This window comes from Ochotona princeps, chromosome 7, assembly GCF_030435755.1.
Source record: "Ochotona princeps isolate mOchPri1 chromosome 7, mOchPri1.hap1, whole genome shotgun sequence".
Lineage (NCBI taxonomy): Eukaryota > Metazoa > Chordata > Mammalia > Lagomorpha > Ochotonidae > Ochotona > Ochotona princeps.
The window spans coordinates 11,526,438-11,541,974 of record NC_080838.1 but is presented as its reverse complement, the minus strand read 5'-3'; the positions used below and the strand labels follow the sequence as shown (position 1 = coordinate 11,541,974).

The following is a 15,537-nucleotide window of genomic DNA, read 5'->3' as shown; positions in this document are numbered from 1 at the left end:
GCAAAGTGCATACAGCTTCAGACGATGAGACTCCATCATGAAAAATAAAACAGAGGACTAGAAGTACCCAAATGTCTACTGACAGCCAAGAGACAAGCAACCCTGGGATATGAAAAAGGTTACGGAAAATGTTGGCGAGTGTTTTGATGGTGTAGGGTATTGAGTGCTATTATAAAACCTGCGGCTTTCACTCAGGTTAAGCATCCATGTGAGGGCTCTGAGCATGGAGACGACTTTCACTTTGGAAGGATCTCTCTGGCTTCTCAGAGGTTAGAAGAGAGGGGAAGAAGAGGTCAGTAGCAGAAAGGGTACCTGGGAAGCTGTTCTGACACTGGGCTGAGACAGGAGAGTGGAGGACACCTGAGTCCAAATTCCCTCTAGACAGCTGAGACCCAAGATTCCTCCATGGCTACAAAAGCACGGCAGGGGAGAAGGGGCTGATGAAGATGTGGGTATCACTATGGGAACAGGGCTTGTATGAGGGTAGGAAGAGCACTGTGGCTTGATGGGAAATATTTGGAAATTCAGTGCAGAAATGGGTAATATTGTGTCTCTGGAAAGTGTTACTACTTTGGTTTAAAAATTAATCATCACATAATTAAGGAGATCATTCTCATTCAGGTCTGTATTTTAGATGAAATAATTCTCACTTCTTTTTATATAATTACAGTTTTAAAGTACACAGTGTAAACAGCATTGCTAGTGTACTTCTCTAGGACACTGAAAATACACTGCTGGCTCCCAGAATGTCATAATCTAATGATTTCATTATTTTTAAATTTACAAATAGCTACTTTTCAGGAGCAGACAACTTCCTCATGGGTTGACACTGGTTGATGCTCACGTCCAGTATTAATGTACCCCATGTTTGAATTCCAGCTCCATTTCCGGTTCTAACATTCTGTTAACGTGCACTCTGTGAGGTAGTGGTTCGGCTGAGCATTCAGGGCCCTGTCGTCCATATGGAAGATCTGGATTAAGTTTCTGACTTCCACAAGTTTGTGGAGTGAACCATTAGTATCTCTTTTTCTACCTGTTTTTCTAACTAAAAAGAGAAATCCATTTTTTTTTAACAGTTGCTGTAGCACCTAGTTGATTTACTTGTGTAACAAGAACTTGCTAAATGCTACTGTGCAGAACTCGTGGTAAGAAGTTATGACAGACACAATGAGGAGCCCCAGGTACAAATCTGGGAGGATAGCAAAGACTCCTTAAACCTATATCCCATGAGCCTACTGCAGAGAGGCTGCACCACTGCACTATTCCAGGGTCTTCCAAATACACTGAGTCAATCTAGATCACATTGTTTCCTAACCCTGCCCTGCCCAGTCCTGGTGGATTTCAAAAGGGAGTGAAGAAAGCAAGTATGCTTGTTTTGTTCAAGGCATTCCATCCTACATGCTTTGAAACTCTGAGTCTCATTTTTCTTATAAGAATGATGCAATTAGCATTGAGCCAGCACTCTCTTCATAACTGGAGGGTCTCGGAATATTAGTGTAAGGAGCTTCAAAACGAGGAACAATGCCTGCAATTTAGCTAAATGCTAGGAAAACTTAGCTAATTGTAGGCAGATTACAGCTCATGTACCACTAAGGTGCATTTTACCATTGAGTGTGTGTGTGTATCATCATAAAACTTAGTTTACCAGCATATTATATAAAATGTATCCTTTTGATGCTTGGGTTAGACAACATTGGTTAGAAAATGTAACTATCTCTTAAATCAAATGCAAATGCTATACGTGGAGAGGCGAGTGTCTTTGTCACACGCATCAACGGTAATTCTTTTTTATTTTTTTCTTTTCAAATTCTGAGTCAACGTTTCCTACCATTAAAGTTTCAGCTGCCAGTTTCTTCATTTTGCTCTCCTCTGATCTGAGAACATTAGCAGCAGGAGCACCTTTACTCTTAAATTTAGTTTAATGTAAGTATTGCAAGCCCTGCTGGCAAGCCTCAAGGCACAAACTCTGAATGGGGGTGGTGAGCACTGCACGATGAAGTGGGAAAAAGTTATTTGGTGCATACTGCAAAAATGTCCCTCATCCAATCTGTGTTGCCAAATTTCAGCTCAGCATAAGGATGGAAGCTGAGCAGGTACTCTCCCTGCTCTAAATTCCACCTCCTAACACCTCACCAGCTCTTTTATACCTTCTAACTTCAGTCTAATTCTTGTAGGAAGCAGCCATACGGAGATACGCAGAAGCGGTAGAGGCAGAAGAAAGTGAGAAAACATGTAAGCGTATTCAGGGTGCTGTCACTTCAGGCCTGAAGCACGCTGGGAAAGTGAAGTATGCATTCTGGCATTCATTAATATGAGCTGCATTGTTTTCTTTGCGTTGATTAGATAGAAACTCCAGCCCCACAATGATCGGGACTCGTACTAGGGATGACAGACAGAGGCCTGTAACATAAGTGGGATACATCAACCTTCCAACACATTTCATCAGGGCTCTCCCAGTTCAAGCGCAGAACAAAGCACGCAAGGGGAGTTGCCCACGTTCAGGGAAGTAAGGGAGAAGACTTAAGGTATCTCTCCGGCTAGTACCAAAATGAGCCCAGACTGAAATAGTCTGTCAGGAGGACCCAGAGGCAGTTCCCCCAGTGCCAGTAAGTGGGCGGTGCTACAAGTGGCACCACAGGGGCTGAGCCAAAGATCAAAAGGCCGCCTGAAGCCATTGCACTGTTGGTATTCAGAAGAGATCTGGCACATTCTTTGATCTGCTGGTTGGCTCTTGCATCACAGTAACAGTCTCAAAGTTGAGCCCCCACATGCAAAGACAAATGAGAATGGAGAAATACAGGATGAAAGGTTTGAGAGTGCTAGGTCAGGCTGAATGTGTCCCATGGTGTGAGTTTAAATTTCTGGCCCCCAAGTAAAATTCTTCAAAGACTAACCCTCCTGCCCACTGTCCCATGAGATGCCCTCAACAGGAAACACACATGAAGGCGGCCTACAACAGTGCAGACAAAGGATACTTCAGGAGTGACCATGTGTGATGCTGACCAGTGTCTCCAGGGTTTGTCACTTTGTGGGGAAGAGCAGGGATGAGAAAAACAAAGCCAACAAATGATTCCAAGCAAGCCTATCAATGGGTTTTGAAACAGATCTGAGCACCACACAAAATCCCTACACGGTAGAACTCTTTGGATTACCACAGTTCTTTCACTACAGAAGTTTACAGAAAACCGTTGGAGGAATAGTAAGTATGTCCCTAAGAAGTAAAAGTAAAATTCACACGAATAAATTTAAGTAGTCACAAATGTCCTTTGAATTTGGGAGTTTCTTGTTTTGTTTTCACTCTGTAGTAGGTAATCAACTAGGATGTTTAACAACTGAAAACATTTCCTGCCAGCTGATATTTTTTGGGAGTTAATGCAAAACAGAAGGCAGGAAAAATGCTTGAAGACTGTTTCACCTGACTTATATTTGCAGATTACTGCTGAAGAGGGTCTGTCCACACTTAAGACTTCAGCCTGCAAACCAGGAAGCAAAGAGAGAAAGCAAAGGAGAGAAGGCAGTGAAAAAGAAAGTTAAAAGTCCACAAGTGTAAGAACTTCTCTCTCAGCCCCAAATCCCAGGGTAACATTCATTCCTGCAAGTGCCTACTATGTTTAGTTTTTAATTTTTTAAACACTCAACTGCAGCTTCTATCAGTCACCAAGATACTTGAAATGTGCATATGTCACGATGCCATCTTCCAATACAGGGGTAACCGTTAGTTTGTTCTCAAGTTAATGAGATGAAGTCATGTAAAACTAAGGGCCCTTTCCTTTCTACTTCCTTCTAAGCAGGGCTAACGGACCAATCCACCATGCCGCTTTACTTTCCCTCTCTGTCCTCACAGGGTCAAGAAAGCTGGGGAGCAAGTAGCGTGCATTTCCTGACTTCCTATTCATTTCTGAACAGAAAAGGCAAATACCTCGTTCCGGAAGTCAGACACCAACGTTTGGGAGGAAAGTCAGGGAGGGGTTCTGAGGCAGGAAGGCCCATCTCTCCTGGGAGCTGAAAAAGTTCCCTCTCCGTCTCGCCCCAGCTGTCATGAATCTTGGTGGACTGGCCTGGGCAACAGCTCCGGTTTTCCGTTGCCCCGATTTGAGGTCCCCTACCTGGGTGGCAGATGCTGTGCGCCGGCTCCACCTCCTCCTCCCACACAGGTCTGGTGCCCGACCGCGCCAGGCTGCTGTAGGGGGACGCCGAGAGCGTCTCCAGGGAAACAGAGTGGCGGCGAGGCGGCCGGGAGGGCGGGGTGAGGCTAAACCAGGGCTGGGGGGGCGGAGCCAAGGAAGAGGGTGGAGCCTATGGACGGCTGGCCCTGAGGCTCAGCAAGCCTGGCTCCTTTAGGAACCCAAGGGCCTGTAGTCATTTCCTTCATGGTACTTTGGCTGCGCTGCTTTTATTATATTGACGAGAAAACCCCTAGCTTGGCATCCATACCCCACTCCCATGATCTGACCTTACTATATGCATTTACATACATCATTCATTCCCACTTTCTCAGCCTCTGTTATTTCCCAAGACCGACTCCAGAAGGATAGCTCCAGCTATCTATAGTTGTGGTTAGCTAAACACTCGTGGTCTTTCTAAGAATTATCTTGCATCTTGCCCTTGTGACATTCATTTTTTGAGTTGTTACTCGAAACTTGGGATTTTATATTTACCTCAACCGAAGGTCATCTTGTTCCTGTCAGCTCAGTATTTTCATCTCTCTTGTGAGTGCAGGAGGTGGGCCTCTGTGTTCATTGTCTCCTGTGCTTGGCAGGAGGAGAGTGAGTCTTGCTAGGTCTCAAATGCACGCATGCCGAAGAGCGAGGCTCTGCTTGTCGTCCACTGTCACACTCTGTGGGAAGGGGAGGCAGCAACATTGCTCACAGGAGTCGTGCTATTCACCATAAACCCATTGTACTTGGAATACAGGCATTCTCAACCACACCACACTCTCACACCAGTACCTAATTTGCTGCAACACATTACTGAATGGCTTCCACCGGGAAAGAGTGCATTACACATCCAATTGATTCCTGTGACACCTGCAACTGGCCTCTAGCCCAACCCCCTCATCAGTAAGGAGAGGATTCATTCCCCAATCTTCAGCATCTGGGCCATGACCGGTATGAATTTTGTTCCAGGCTGGCTTTTTCAGACTTAGGAGCCTGTGAATTCCACACGCCACTATTCCTCAAGCGTTGGTCTGTAACTGGCTTTCCAGCTGGCTTCTTCCTTCCTCTTTGGACTTACTCCTCCTGCTTGCTGTTTTTCCACTGACAGTTCTTTGATTAAGGTTTTCTCATCTTTGCTTAGCAGAAGATTCCTGAGAACTGGGAAATCCAGAGAATGTTGTTTGCAAGTGACAGGAAACTCAAACTAGCTGGAGAAAAAAAAAGGAAACTTTCTTTCCTACTAATAAAGAATACCACCTTTGTGTGCAATTATATCTAGACATTGGGGACCTCTTGAAAGCTTTCAAATCTCTGGGACACCTCCACATTCCCCCGCAAAAAACTCTCCCTGGGGACAGCACTGTGGCATAAAGCTGCCATCTGTGGCAGTGGCACTCCCTACTCTTGCAAATTGAGTCCCGGTTCCTCTGCTTCTGATCCAGCTCCCTGCTGGTGTGCCTGGGAGAACAGCAGATAGTTCATGTGCTTGGTCCACTGTACCCACACTGGAGACCAGGAAGAAGTTCCTGATTCCTGGCTTTGGACCATCCCACACCTGGCTGTTGTGGCTATTTGGGGATTGCACTAGCAGATGAAAACTCTCCCTTCATCTCTGTAACTCTTTTAAATAAATAAAACCCTACAACCCTCTCTCCTCCCCACTCCTTCCTTTTAGACCTACCTTTATTGCATCAGTATCACTTCCTGTGGTACGTGGTTTATACAAGCCAATCTTCCTTGAACGATTGGAAATTCTTTAAGCAGAGACAGTCTCATGATCTTTTCCATTTCCTGGAATAGTGAAAGGCACATGAGTGGTATATGCTCAAAACACTTTTTGAATTAACTGAGTAAATGATCAGACAGATAACATTTGCAGGAACTGATTCTTCTGGGGTTCTTCTCAATGGCATCTCTCCCTTCCCCATCTACAACTTGAGGACAATGGAGAGGTGCCACAATTGACAGTCTCAACCCTGCTGCCCACAAAACATCAAGACTGCCCTCTTGTGCCTGGCATGATAGCATAGCGGCTAAAGTCCTCGCCTTGAACACGCCTGGACGCCGGTTCTAATCCCGGCAGCCCTGCTGCCCATCCAGCTCCTTGCTTGTGGCCTGGGAAAGCAGTTGAGGACAGCCCAAAGCCTTGGGACCCTGCACCCGTGTGGGAGACCCAGAAAAAACTTCTGACTTGTAACTTCAGATTGTCTTAGCTCCAGCGATTGCAGCTGCTTGGGGAGTGAACCATCGGATGGGAAGATCTTCCTCTCTGTCTCTCCTCTTCTCTGTATATCTAACCTTCCAATAAAAATAAATAAGTATTTTTTAAAAAAGACTGCCCTCTTCCAACCTTTGTTCTAGGGAAATGTTTCCAGTTTGTGTTAGTTCCCCAAGCACTACATGATAATACTCTCGGTGCAGGGATGCAGATGAACACCTAGGACTGTCGGTTGTAAGGGGCCAACGAAATCGTTTAGTCTGGCAACCTCCAGCAGTACTGAATTTCAATACATTTACAGGAGGCCAGATTTCTCTTTTCCTAGGCCACAAGCAGGGAACTGGACAGGAAGCAGGGCTGCTGGTCTTAGTATAGGCACCCAGATGGAATACCAGTGTGTGCAGGGCAAGGACTTTAGTTGCTAGGCTATCGCACTGGACCCAGATGCTATCTTTTAAGTTGAAAATGCTGTATGATGAGCTACAAATGTTATAAATAGTCAAGTGGCCTTTGATGAAAAAAAAAGGTTCTTAATCCCTGGTAGGGTAAGCCAATGCCTCTTAGCTTCTCCCCAGGATTGTTCTGACTATTTTTTTTTTTTAAAGATTTATTTTTTTATTTTTATTACAAAGTCAGATATACTGAGAGGAGGAAAGACAGAGAGGAAGTGGAGCTGCCGGGACCAGAACCAGCGGCCATATGGGATCAAGGCGAGGACCTCAGCCACTAGGCCACACTGCCAAGCCCGTTCTGACTATTTTTAATATCACGGTCATCATGTGTAATAGGAAAACTATTCTGAATCTTCCCTATGTCATTGAACACATTCCCAAATAATATATGAAGAAAAACTACAGGATGTAAATGTTTGACTTTTCCACATTTAACAATGTCCTTATTTGCCTTGCTCACTTAGCACCTTTTGAATGGCTTGATTAGTAACAAATTCCCTCAGCATTCAGGAAGTGTCATGTCACCTTGTTTGTCTAGTAAAATATCCAACATGAGATCTTCAGTGACAATTTTATTTTCTTCTTTTGTGTCTTTTAGTAAGATTTGTGACTGCGGTGGCAACCACATATCTCAGGGGGCATGAAACAAAGCTGATTTCTTCACTAGGATATGTAACTATCACAAGGCAACAACCATGATATCTTCCCCATAAGATCAGGCTGAGAGAACCACTGCCACCTGCGCTTCCACCAGTCCGCGGTGGGAAAATAAAAGCAGAGCACACTGCACCCTGGCTTTCATTGTTTCACCATAATGATTTCATTCCTTCCTTCCTATTCCACTGTTGACGGTGAGTTGCATGGTCCTGATCAATGTGAAGAAAGAAGGTATCTGTAATCACGCCATGATTCTGAATGAAAATGTACGTCTGGGAATGGTCATAATCACTACTCCAGACCTGCATTTTCTTTTCTCAGTGCAGGTATTTTGAAGGCAAGTCCCCTTCTTCTTCTCGCAGTGATATTTCATAGGGTCCCTTTGGTAGAACCCTTAAACTATCTGCTCCTCTCCTTACTGAGATTCAGAAAAGTGTCCTTTTTTAAAAAAAATCCCATCTCTCATTTTTCCATTATTGTTTTCTATGAATCTGTTTATTGAAGGTAAATCTTTGAGGTTTGCCCTTTTTATTATATATACATATATACATACACATAATCTTCAGTAAATCTTGAGCTTTTGGGATTATTTATAGTGAATGAAAGGTAACAAAACTGTGGTTCTTATTTTATAGAGAGCATGCACATCAGGACCTCTGGTGAAACAGTTTACTGGTAACCAATTATACATTGAGAAATTAACACATTATGGAGCAACCACAGAAGATCATCACAAAATAATGAGGAATTCGAGTACTTGGACTGAATACTTACTTTGGAGAATGCTGCACAAATTAATCAAGAGAATAACAAACTCAAATAATTAAGTTATATTCTCAAAACATACTCTGAATCCAAGGATCTTTATGTAAATACTTACAAAAAATACCCCATGGGGCTTGGCAGTGTGGCCTGGTGGCTAAGGTCCTCGCCTTGATCCCATATGGCCGCTGGTTCTAATCCCAGCAGCTCCACTTCCTCTCTCTCTCTCTTCCTCTCAGTATATCTGACTTTGTAATAAAAATAAAATAAATCTAAAAAAAAAAAAAAAAAAAAAAAAATACCCCATGGACTTAATCAAAGAAAAATCTGATTCTGTAACTTGAGCAGACCTCTTTTGTAAGTGTTAGGTCATTCACCAGTAAAGAGGTCTACTATAGCCATGGAAACGGGATTATCATGACATGAGCAGAAGACCCTGAATATCATAAAGTCATCATCTTCCACTGAAGAATCTTTCCTTAGAAAATCCCCTTCCTTGTCTCATGTAACTGTTCATTTCTTGCTTTAATTTTTGTTTTTGGCCTGAAGATTTTCCTTTGCTGAAGCAATCAATAATTTCTTTGTTACTCAACCTCTTATAGTACCCAGATCTGTAACAAAAAGGGTATAAACCTCTGAGATATTCAGGCACACACAGACACAGACAAAGGGGAGAGGAGATATTCTGGTTGGCTATCACTGGGAATGGAGTGATAAGATTTTGATTGTGTAAAAGCAGAGCGCATTATGTAGATATGGGAATAACAGCATATATTGAGGCTGATTAGACAAAGCTACTCTTTTGTCCTTCCAGCATGTGGACCTTCTACATTTGGGAATTCTGGTACCTTGCAACAGTCAGCTTCATCTACAGAAATGCAAGGTACCATAATCCAAATTTCCCAGACTCCTCTGCAGTAAGAAAATGGTGACTTCATGAGCTTCAGCCAATTAGAAATGTCTGCTCTAATCTGAACCAGATTTGAAACCTAAATTCCATAGTGAGCCCCAAGGTGTACCCAGGATCATTATGCTGCATGACATTTGGTGCTGTTCTAGGTTTCAGCTTTAGTCTTCAAGCACGAATAGTTTAATTGGTTTTGGCTCTTTGCACATAAAACCTGATTATTATTCTACCTTTGCTAAATGAGTAATTTGAGGGAGTTTCGGTAGAGATGTGCTCTTAGTGCCTTGAACAGATTGCGTTGTTTTTGAATATTTTCAAGGTCAGCATCAACCTACCAGCTGTCCTTAATGTTTGAGTAAATTACTTCAAGTTTGTGCAGGATAAGCCCTGCCTCTACCTCATGAAACCACCTGCAAATGTGAAGCACCCAGTTCTGCTGTATGACTTTGGTTTTATCAGTTGGGATTCATTCAAGCTAACTGAATCCCAAGTCCCTGCTCCCAATCATGTTCTAGAGACTTGGTGTGCTTGTGTCCTACAGATAGGAATGGTGCTTCGGAAGGTGGTGACCTTGAAACTCTTTAGAATAACAACAATAATATATTATCCAAATCATCTGATTGGCTATCACCTAGTGACAATGCCAATCAAGTTGATTGGTAATCTATATCTATTATTGCCACCTCTTCTATCTTTGCAAACCAGTCTTCACTTTTCACACTGCACTGTCTTCAGTTTTCACTTTTCTGTGTACAGTCTTTTCACCATATGCATTACTCATATATTTGCACTTACCCTTCATCAGTGTACCAGCAATCTTTCACTCCTGGGAAACAATAGCATGGTCTTAGCATTCTGGAGTTGTTTCTGTTATTCCTTCCTGACTTCTGATGTGGGTTTCTCCCATTTCTCAGGTTGGTTCCTTGCTAATCACAAATGTTTTACAGTTCATGCAGAAACTTCCACTGAATGGTATAAAATTTATGGAAAGAAGGGGTGCTGTAGAGGTGCAAAAACATCAGAGTGGGCTGCATTAGTCTAATAAGAACTTGCTACAAATAGATGTTGTACAGCGACCTTTGCACAGAACTCGTGGACAGAAGGCTTGTTTTTGCATAAGCAGAATATTGCTCAACTGATGACTCCCATCGATTTCTTAATAGGGTAAAAAGGTTCATTGTTAAAACTGGTAAGTCTATAAATCCCAAAAGATCTATATCATGTTTGGCTGTTCCAAGCACACACTGAAGAGACAGCAAAATATTTCCAAGAAATTTGACACCCAAAATGCTTATTTCAATGTGTTCATTTTCCCCTTCATCATTGCTGTGTTCCAGAGAAAAAAACACTGAGCATTGCAATGAAACAGTTGCAACATTTTTCTAAAATATTGATGAAATGCATAATGAAACATTCGTCATTTTTCCATTTTTAGTGCCATCAAAACTAGCTAGGCAAATGATTATTTAATAAAGTAAAGAGTGACGCATGTCATCAGCTCATTGAGGCTACAGGTGCCAGAGAGGATGTTAACAGGAAGGCTTGAGAGCAGGCAGAGGAACAGCTTTTCAAATATAACTGAGAGCTGTAAAATTCACCTATCATACCCCAGACTAATTATCAGTAAAAACATACTATCTATGAAATGGCTGGTGAAAGTGTTGCCTCTGACAGTAACCACTTGAGGTTATGAAAACCTAGCTGTTTTGGAAAACTTTAATCAATTTCAGTAAAATACAAGTTGCCTAGAAAATATGGTTTCATCACTGCTAAAACAAGAAAAGGCAAAGCATGAGGAAGAATGCCAGTTGTCCTCTAGGAGTGTCCAGAGATACAAAGCTGGACGCTCAGGCCAATGCCAGCTGTCTAGTCAGAGGCAGCCCTAGAACGGTGCAACCTTTCATGTCAGGAAAGCCTAGTACACACATCTCTTTAGACATCTGACTTTTTTTTCCTAATTCTTTCCTCACCAGTAGACTTTCTGACCCTCAATCTCCTTTGTACATTGGAAGAGCAATTCTATTCTGAGGTGAGCTGTTCACTCTTGTTGCCTCAACAGATACACATTTGAATACAAATTGCCAATGTGGTATTAAACTACACCACTTAGAATTTTGGTTAATTAAATCAGTTTTTTCTTTCTGATTACCTTACAGCAAACTAGTAAATACTTGTCTTTGAATATGCAAAGCTATAAAATGGACACAATGAGCTCATTTTCCAAATGCTACTGCCCCAGAAGCAGCACCCTTCAGTATCTCTCCACCACTCTGAGAGTCATTCGGTTTGTTTCCCTAACTTGAAACACAGAGGGGTCAGGCAGGCCAGGCTTTATGATTCAGAGGGCTAAGCTATCCTTTAGGACACCCACATCCCATGCCTGGGCTGGAATCTCACCTCGACTTCCCCTTATCATTCCTTACTAATTCAACTGTAAGCCCTGGACAATGGCTCTGGTACTTGAGTTCCAGAACCCATGTGGGAGATTTGGCTGCAGTTTCAGGTTACTGGCTTCATCCTGGCTCAGCTCCTAGTATTGCAGGCACTTGAGTGGTAAATCAGCAGATGGAGGATCCCTCTTTCCCTTACTTTCACTCTATCTCCCAAATAAAAATGTAAATGATAACTTAAAAACAATGTAGAAATTTAATTTAGCTAAAACGGTGGGATTAAAGTTTATAGAATTCATAATATGGCATACCAGCACCATTTATATACAAATTCACTAGGTATTGTACAATCAGGAATACATTATTCCATAAAGAATTTATAAGTTCTGTATCTCTGTAATCTTTTGCAATAAGAAGTACATAGACAGGTGTTTTAATTCAGACCTAAATCTTTCAAGAACTCTATTTCACATGTCTGTGGCCACATTAGCAAACTGACTTTTACAACAAGCTTTAGATAAGTTTCTTTTAAATTTTGAATTAAACTTATAACTCTTAGGTCCTTAACCCAAGTTAAACTGTAAGCTATATGCTTTCTAATGACAATATTTTTATTAGCTATGCTGCTGTGTGCCACTTCAACATTCTGAAGACACTCATGCAGTGCTAAACAAAGCACTCAAATCTACTGTTTAACAGGCCTTGTGAGCACCATACACTAACAAGGAGAACTGGAGACAACTAGAAAATAAGTGAACACAATGAAGGCTGTGAATAAACAAAACAACACAACATAGAATAATGCGTGTGTGGATGTGCATATCCACACATGCTTCTACATGTGTTTGGGAATGTTTGCTTATATTATTGGGTATTGAGAGAAAGTGGTGTTTGAGCTGAAACTTGAATGAATTATTTGTCTTTTGGGAATATGGCCCAAACCCACTTAAACCCTACTCTGAGTCCATCCAGGCTGCTAAAAGTAACATACAGCAGCAGCTTATAAACAACACATATTTCTCTCTGTTATGGAGGCTGACAAGTTCAAAACACAGCAGATTTGGTGTCTGGAGAGCGCCCAATTCTGTTTATAGATGATACCATATTGGTAAATGTCACTAAGTGGAGGGAATGAGGGTCCCTTTTAGGCCTCTTCTGGGAGAGCATAAATCCTATTCACGACAGCACCTCCCAACACTGTCACTTTGAGAATTAAGAATGGGGAAGACTCACAAGTACTGCCCTTCTTTGCATTTTAGTTATAGTGATGCTCCAGCTCAGTATCCTGGATTATGACTACCTAGTCAAATAAGATTTGACAAAAGTGTAACTGATTTGGTTAAAGAATATAAAGAGATAATTCTACACCGAGTTCTTACTGTAGAATTTTTTACTTCTCAAGAGTGACTCTTATCTTTCTTTCATGAGCATGGAAAACCTGGAGTTTAGGCTGCCTAAGGCAAGTGAATCTGAAGGTCTTCTTGGGATTGAAAGAAAGATAATCATCAAAATGTAGGTCAAGATAACTGTATTTATCCTATGGAGAATTAAGCTAATGCTTTAAATTTAAGTCAGAACACATTTTAATCTATGATTCATACCATGCCCATCAGATATTCTTAATGACTGCACATATTGTAATCTCATTCCAACTGTTACTTTGAGGAATTTCCTAACATCAAGTAGTACAGCCATTAAATTATCATTATAAAGATATCAAACTTCCTTCATGCATCTATTTCTCAAGACACATGTGTGAGGTATGTCTGAAAGCTTTAGAAACTTCACTACAGAACCTCTTCAGAGAGAGAGAATGAAAAAAAAAAGGTTTATGGTAGAATAAAAATAAATAGGAGAAAATGACAGAGGAAAATAATCCTACTTGATGCCTAACAAAGTTTTTCCTCACAAAAAAAAAACAAAAGGAAGCCATTGCTAGTTATTATTAGCAATAGACAAAGGCAAACAATTCTGTAATAATTCTTAAATAATTATGAGAAATCAAAACATGTTTGTGAATAGAAGAGTAGAACCTTATAAGATGGTAAACAATTAGTGGATAATATAAAGATAAGTTTCCATAGTAAATATTTCTTTATGGGAGAGTCTGAGCTATATTTCATAAAATTTGCATTGCAACAAAATCATTGTAATCTGTATCACATAAAATATAAACACTAACACATAAAAATCTATATATTGAAACAGTTTATTCTGAAAGTTTCTTTCATCAATTCATTCACATAGTTCATTATGAATAATAGTTGCATGTGAATAAGCATACATCACACCGTTAGTGAAATTTGGATAGACAATTAAGTCCCCCAAACCTCTCAGAGAGTTGGTGACCCAGAAAACAAGGAAAATAAACTCAGATTGGATTCTCTGGTTAAAACTTCACCTAGCAGCAGGAATATTTATAAAATCTAATAACAAACCATTAAGGAGATAGATGTGGTATGTTCAATTAGGTCAGAATAAGAGTTAGTATTCGCATATCTTGTCATCTACAGATGTTGAGTTGGGTGCGTTTGATAGGTAGGTCTCTGAAGTTTTATAATAAAGACCACACACTCAGCCATGAAGGTGGAACAGGAAGCCAGGGACACAAGGAATGGAAAAGCAACTGGAAGGAGGTTTGTACTAAAAGGAGATTCATGTAAAGCAACAGGGATGACTAGGGGCAAGGCTAGGCTTCTGGCTCTATTTGTAAACTAAAAATGGCACTGGGAACTTCCTATAAAATGTAAACTCTGTAAGCAGGCTGGACAGGCACAAGGACTGTCAGAGGCAAGTGAACTTCCATAATATCTGCCAGAGCCTCAATCATACTGGAGAAAAGTTTCTAATTCAAATTACAATTGAGAAAACTAGAGATGAAATGGCCATCCAGCAAAAGGCAGAGACAAGATACAGGTTGTCCAGTTCTTTCTTAAAGGTTTATTCTAAGATTATTTTATTTATTTGAAAGCAAGAATGGCAGAAATAATGCAGAGTAACACATATTCCATGTATTGTTTCACTTTTCAAATGACCTCAACAACTAGGAGTCAGGAACTCTATCTGGGTTTCCCACACGGATGGCAAGGGCTCAAGGACATAAGCCATCGTCCACTGCCTGCCTTTCAATGCACAAAATCAGGAGGCTGGGTCAGAAGCAGAGTGTCTGGACTTGACCTAGTACTTTGATATAAGATCCTGGCATTACCAGCAGTGCCATAATTTGCTGCAACACAATGCTAGACCCAAGGTAACTATCTCAAAGACAGGTTCCTCTCCAACACACTTCAAGAAACATACTATGTGATCTACCCTTCAGAGATGAGAGAGATCACTAGAATTCACAAGCCCCAAACTGCTTTGTAAGTCAGTATGTCGAGCTTAACTTCTAGCTAAATCAGAATAAATCAGAAAGAAATGTGACACAATTGACTTGAGTTTCATCTTCGTTTGTCACTTTTACATTTCTTGTGGATTTGTTAATGAGCAGTAAAGTGGCCAAAAATTTGAAAAGGAGAGAAAGCAAAGGATATAGAAATCTCAACGAGTGGCTCTTCAGCTCCAGTGTAACTAAGCATTAACACTTGCATATTCAACTGTTGCAGATCAAAAGCTTTTGCCATGTTCTAAAATCTCAACTCGAGCAAATGGAGCACATAGAATTATTTCTCTGGAATATAATGACCTCAGTCTATCCTGGGATGTGCTCCTCAGGACACTGCACACATGTGCAGGTCTGCTGATGTGTGTGTGAGCATGTGAAAATGAGAAAAAGACAGCGATCACATGCATGGGCACAAACACTGAGAAGTGACAAGGAATACAGCTCCTCTCCTTTTATCCATGGAATGATACACCGATCTCTGTACACACCCAATACAGAAAACATAAAGGCTAATAGAATCATGTAAGAAAATAACTCACCAGTAAGACCATACTTCTTTTCAGTTCTAGCTACATATTTTGTGATAAGGAGAATAGTGCCTATGTTACT

At 41.2% G+C, this 15,537-nt stretch overlaps 1 protein-coding gene across 2 annotated transcripts in view; it reads right to left on the bottom strand.

Annotated features, from left to right (window-relative positions):
• The window catches only part of TTC29 (tetratricopeptide repeat domain 29), a 256,810-nt gene that overhangs the window by 211,094 nt on the left and 30,179 nt on the right, over positions 1-15,537 (bottom strand). The window contains exons 2-3 of one of the 2 annotated variants that reach the window (XM_058666674.1): positions 9,949-10,152; positions 5,839-5,948 (exon numbers count right to left, since the gene is read on the bottom strand). The gene's annotated coding sequence lies outside the window, so the exon portion shown is untranslated. Of the gene's footprint in view, positions 1-4,106; positions 4,252-5,838; positions 5,949-9,948; positions 10,153-15,537 lie in introns of those variants that run through there. The other variant, XM_058666675.1, reaches the window with a different exon arrangement.